The sequence below is a fragment of the Staurois parvus genome, unplaced genomic scaffold, assembly GCF_062004578.1.
Source record: "Staurois parvus isolate SC_StPar_1 unplaced genomic scaffold, SC_StPar_1.0 ptg000321l, whole genome shotgun sequence".
Classification (NCBI taxonomy): Eukaryota; Metazoa; Chordata; class Amphibia; order Anura; family Ranidae; genus Staurois; species Staurois parvus.
The window spans coordinates 10282724-10288723 of NW_028318117.1; the positions used below are offsets into that span (position 1 = coordinate 10282724).

General features: G+C 44.8%; 1 protein-coding gene across 2 annotated transcripts in view; it reads right to left on the bottom strand.

The window, feature by feature from the left end:
- KIAA0753 (KIAA0753 ortholog) overlaps positions 1-4386 on the bottom strand; it is a 56358-nt gene extending 51972 nt beyond the window's left edge. Inside the window, exon 1 of one of the 2 annotated variants that reach the window (XM_089683790.1) lies at positions 4261-4386. The gene's annotated coding sequence lies outside the window, so the exon portion shown is untranslated. Of the gene's footprint in view, positions 1-3093; positions 3228-4260 lie in introns of those variants that run through there. The other variant, XM_089683792.1, reaches the window with a different exon arrangement.
- Positions 4387-6000: the final 1614 nt, after the last annotated feature.

Here is a 6000-nt window from a genome sequence, read left to right on the forward strand (position 1 = left end):
CACATCAGCATTTATTGTTCGACTGATGGACTATCATAGATTGATTGGTATTGAATTTTTGTTGGTGGTGTGGTTGTTCTGCATACCTTACTGCCTACCTCATTCATGTACTTGAACTTTATTTTTCTAGGATTGTGTTTTATAATACTGTTTATTACTTATGTGCCTTTTTCTTGATACTATACCTCATGAAGTTGTACTGTTCATGCAGTCTATCCCTCAATAAAAACGTTTGTAAACAAAAAAAAAAGACAGTTACACCTAAGCACATAACATCCCCCCCAAAAAAAATTAGCCCCCCACATATACGCACGTACAAACATAAAAGCACACGCTGGGGCTCCTACGCATGTAAACGTCGACTGCGATACACATGTCACATATTGCCGCGCACGCCAGGATGAGAGCAATAATTCTAGCACCAGACCTCCTCCGTAACACTAAACTGATGACCTAGAAGGGGCTCTAAAAGCATCACCTATAGAAAATTTAGGGTACTGAAATTCGTTGCCATTTCACAAGCACACGCAAATTTAAGGTTTTGTATGGTGATAGCTATTTACTCGATGCAACTTCATCTTTTATATTTTTCAAAAAAATAGGGTAATTTATTACCAATTTTGTGCCCTAAAATTACTTGTATTTTTACTGAAATTTTGCAGCAATATCATGCAACATAAAAAATGGGAACTACCACTTTTATTCTCTAGGGTCTCTGATTTCAGAAAATATATGTTTGGGGGTTTTATGCAATCTTCAGGCCTAAAATTATTTTTTTAATCTTGTACAAAAAAAAACGCAAAAACGGCTTTGGCAGAGAAAGGGATAAAGGATAAGCCAGACACTCCCCTTTCCTGAGGAGCCATAAAACCCCTTTTGTTTTTAAAACAGTCCTAAAATCACCTCTGATTTAAATACGGTTTTGGTTAAAATTCATTTTTTTTTTTAAAAATGCAGGTGACCGTAGTATGTGTGAACAGAGCCTAACACTTTTTGGTAGGCTTGGGGCTCATTCACATCGTGTCCATTGAGCTGCCGTACAGGCTTACTGCCAGGGAACTTAGAAATCAGTAGTCCCCTTGTGTGCCCTGTTCACATAGCAATGCTGCACTGAAGTGGGTTAACCACTAGCCTACAGGGCACATATACCCCTTCCTGCCCAGGACAATTTCCAGCTTTCAGCGCTGTTGCACTTTGAATGACAGTTGTGCGGTCATGCAACACTGTACCCATATGAAATTTTTTTCATTTTTTTTGTGACAGATAGAGCTTTGTTTTGGTGGTATTTAATCAACTCTAGGTTTATTTTTTCTTGAACAAACAAAAAACCACTGAAAATTTTGAAAAAACAAAAAGTTTTTTTCTTAGTTTTTGTTATAAAATTTTGTAAAAAGTGATTTTTCTCCTTCACTGATGTGCACTAATGAGGCTGCACTGATGGGCAATGATGGACACTGATAGGTGGCACTGATGGGCATTGACAGGCACTGAAAGGCAGCACTCATATATGGCACTGATAGGTGGCTCAGACTGGCACTGATAGTTGGCACTGACTGACAGCTCAGATGGGCACTGAAATGTGGCACTGATGGGCACGGGCAGGTGGCATGGATGAGCACTGAGAGCTGGCACTGATGGATACTGACAGGTGGCACTGCTGGGGCTGCACAGATCATCAGGGCACACTGATCATCAGTGCTCTGATGACCTGTGTACATGTCCCCTCCGAGGAATGCCAATTACCAGCTCTCCTCTCCTCTCGAGCTGTCAGCTGACAGCTTGAGGGAAGAGAAATGCTGATAACCGGCATTTCCCTGTTTACATGTGATCAGCTGTGATTGGACACAGCTGATCACATGACTGAGCCGACATCTTCGGCTCTTTCCGTGGATCGGTGATCCGCTGTGTCCGAAGGACCGCCGATTGCCGCACTGCGCGCTCCGGGAGCCGCATATGCGGTTAGAATGGGAGGACGTCATATGACGTCCTCCCAGAATGAGAGAACCACCTTGCGGCCGTCATATTACTATATGGCGGGCGGGAGGCGGTTAAAGTGTGTTGTATAAAAACGAGGACATCCTGTATTTTTAGGCAGCGCAGCTCACAGCATTTCACCACATTGCATCAATGGGCACAGACTTGAATGACAACTGTAAATAAAAGTAAACAGATCAGCACATTGTAATGCAACACGGCATATGAGGTGTAGCAATTTAATTCCGGGAATGCACACAGCATAGCACTATGGTGGTCACACAGCCATAACATTAGAGCGTGTTCTGACATGTTCTAACTTGCACTCCCTGGATCGTAGACCAGTTGACTCAGTCTTTATGGAGTAGTAGAAGAAATAGCACCTGTGTGCTTTGTGCTCTTGGAGGAAAATGAGTGACAGGAAACTGGAGCAGCAGATTAACATCACATTTTCAGGAAAATTGTCACGAATGGGAGTGAAAACTTTAGCTGTTACAACAGGTTTATGATGAACATTCCATAAAGAAATCAAGGTGTTGATTTACTAAAACAACAGAGTGAAAAATCTGGTGCAGCTCTGCATGGTAGCCAATAAGCTTCTTAATTAAGCTTGCTCAATTAAGCTTTGACAAAACAAAAAAAAAAAACTGTAAGCTGATTGGTTTCTATGCGCAACTGCATCAAATTTTGCACTCTGCAGTTTTAGTAAATCAGCCCCCACGTTTTTATGGTTGGCATAGCTGGTTTAAAAAATAAGTTAACCTTTTAGACAAAATTAATCTATGCAAATTTTTTTGCAGGTAAAACAAATTTGCATTTATTATTTTTGTCTACAAGAGCCTGGAAAGCATTGCACCAGCGATCAGTAGATTGTTGATGCCATGCAGGTCTCCTGCAGACCTGTCAGAATATCTGCTTGCCGTACGGGATGTATAAGCACGCAGATATACTGACAGGAGGCTTCAATGAACTACCACGGTGCTCCACATTGCCGTGGTTTGTTCATTGAAAACTACAAAAAGACAGCCGTTAAAGCGGAGTTCCACTCACTCTGTAAAAAAATAAAAGTCAGCAGCTACAAAAACCTTAGCTGCTGACTTTTAAAAAATAGTCACTCACCTGTCACATGATCCCGACGCAGCCCGCTGGTTTCACCAGCCGTCTTCTCTCCCCGGCTCCTGCATCTTCAGCATGGGCACCCGGCAGTGGCAGCTTGCGGCTTCACAGCCGGGTGCGCACTGCGCAAGCGCGAGTAGCTCTGTGCTTCCTGAATGGCCCCATTGTCTTCTGGGACCTGTCACATGTCCCAAAGGACTTCGGGGAGGGAGGGTAGGAGGACAACTTCCGTTCCCGATCGCATAGGCGATCGCAGCGGAAGCGTAAACCTGTCAAATTCGGGTACCAGTCCCCCCCCCACCCGCGGGGACCAATCTTCAAAGTGGAACTTCCCCTTTGGGTGGAACTCCGCTTTAAGGCTCTCGGGACTTGCAGTTCATTCAAGGAAATCCGTGAATTAATAATGCGGCCGTGTGGGCGGAGCTGTTTTCAAATTTGACAGATAGTATGGGGAGACTTCTCTTTTATTGTTTGGAAATTCTGAAAAGGTTACAGGAGTCCGTTCAGAGGAAAAGACCAGAACGTTGGTCTGACAAGTGGATCCTTCACCAGGACAATGCTGCTGCGTTAAGTGTTCCCGATTCTTGGCCCACAAATCCATTCTGAAACTTGCCCCACCAGCCCTGACTTAGCACCATGCGATATTTGGCTGTTTTGAAAATGAAATGCTGCCTTAAAGGGACAGATCTGATGACATTCCGGACATCCAGCGCTCTGCAGTAAAGATACTACTCAGTGTTCAGGAAAACCAATTCCAGGAATGTTTCCGGCAGTCATCTAGAAAAGTGTCTCCTCACAAGGGGACAACTTAGAAGGTGACAACAGGCACTAATGTGTAGGTAAGCAAACATTTTTTTTAGTCCATTCCAGGAATGAAACGGTCACCTGGTAGACACGGTGTAGCATGCAGGCTGGCATGGATGAGCCCTAATGCGGGCTGTACATGAGGAGAACATTGAACCATTGTATGCTAAATGAATGTTTTCCTTCAATGTTCTACTTGCATTTTCCTCACATAGGAGTTCTCTTTCATAGAATGTTCTACATCAAAGCCCAGGGGCACAGGAAAGACATGGACACAGTACAGTCCTCCCTCACACAGCTGTGACTACAGTAATGTCATATAGAAGCCCGCTCCCCTCTTGTGTCACCTCCACACCAGACTATTACCTGACTCCCCGACCGTCTCCTTCCTTTCTTCCTTCCCTCCCTCTCAGCCAACAGTTAAACCCGGCGCCATGACAACTAGCAGAAGCTACGGGTCCACAGAGGGACCAAACCTGCTGGGAATCGTCCTTAGGCGGGAATGCCAGGGCAGAAGCGGGACTATCGAAGCAGAACAGATCCATTTCTTACACGACAGTGGACACATAACTCCCAGGGATTTTTTTTCCTTTTACTGAACCTGGAAGAAGAAATACAGATATTCTTGTTTAATTTAACCATAATAACATAACCGCTATACATCCGCCAATACTTCCCTAAATAAAGATGGCCGCTAGTGCGGCACTTAAGTTCATATTAATGAGGTAGCTCCAGGGAGTAAGCATTACTGCACTTCAGAAACGTGAGTAGGCAGGATTTGTATTGAAGGAGAGACATGATATGTCGCTTCTGCAATAAAATAAACTTGCCTGCTTGAACTCCTGAGCGCATGCGCAAGACACAGGGAAATAGGTAGTCAACATCGGCGTGTAAATGGAGACACGGAGGTCTGGCAGCAAACTGGAGATCTGTTCAACAGGAATAATGTGACCTCCACGCCAATTTATTTTTTTAATGATTGCTACTGTAACAAACACCTAATAAAAAAATAACTCGATGAAGTGGAGGTCACATGCTTCCTGTCGAGTGGAGCTCCAGTCTACCGCCATTGGTTGTTTGTTACAATACGTTAATTTAAAAAAAAAAAAAAGGCGGAGTGGAGGTCATATGTTTCCTTCAGAGAGTGGAGCTCCAGTCGGCCAGGTGGAAAGTGCGAGCGAGGAGAGGCGTGCTGCAGGGGGCGGCCTTGGGTTGCTAAGGACTCCCAGTCCCTAGCAACCAATTAGTGCCATTCAGAGCTCCCCAGCGCTTCGGCTTAGGCAGGTCCTAGTGCTGCTGTGATTAGTGGCTCATGTACATTGCAGCTGATAAACTCGTGTTCAGGAGCTTTTCTGCGTTTTTTTCAGCAGCCCCTGAACTCTCCCTAACGTTTTCCTCTGTGTCCCTGTACACTATGTTGTGTACAGTCAGTTACAGGTAGTTGAGTTTACAGTTGTTTTTTTGAATGCAGCAAACATGCGTTCAGGAGTAGATTTTATCAGAGTTTCAAACGCTTGTAAATGCAGCTGTTTATAAGCATTTGCGTTTAGAAGCGTTTTTTGACTGGTCCATATCAAGGGCACAATTCACTAAGCAGTATCCTACCGCATCTGACTATGAGGATACCACATAGCATTTTTTAAGAAAAAACATTTGAATCCATTAAAAAAGGCTACTAAAATACCACATGATTTTATCAAGTCGTGGCCTGGTACATGATTCCGATAAGCCCCTGGCCCGCAGACCCCTACAACCACAGCCCAGGGTTGTGGATATAGGCCTTTGTCCCCATAAACATGGGGACAAGGTGCTTTGGGGGGGGGGAGCTCCCCCTACCCCAAAGCACCCCTCCCCATGTTGAGGGTATGCGGCCTGGTATGGTTCAGGAGGTGGGGGACGCTTGCGATTGCTGCCCCCCCCATTTCCTGACCTGCCGGGCTGCATGCTTGGATAAGGGTCTGGTATGGATTCGGGGGGAACCCCACACCGTTTAATTTTGGCATGGGGCTTCCCCTCAAAATCCATACCAGACTCGTAGGGCTTGGTATGGATGGGAGGGGGTCCCCACGCCATTTTTTAAAATTTTTTAATTGCTGGCAATTCTTT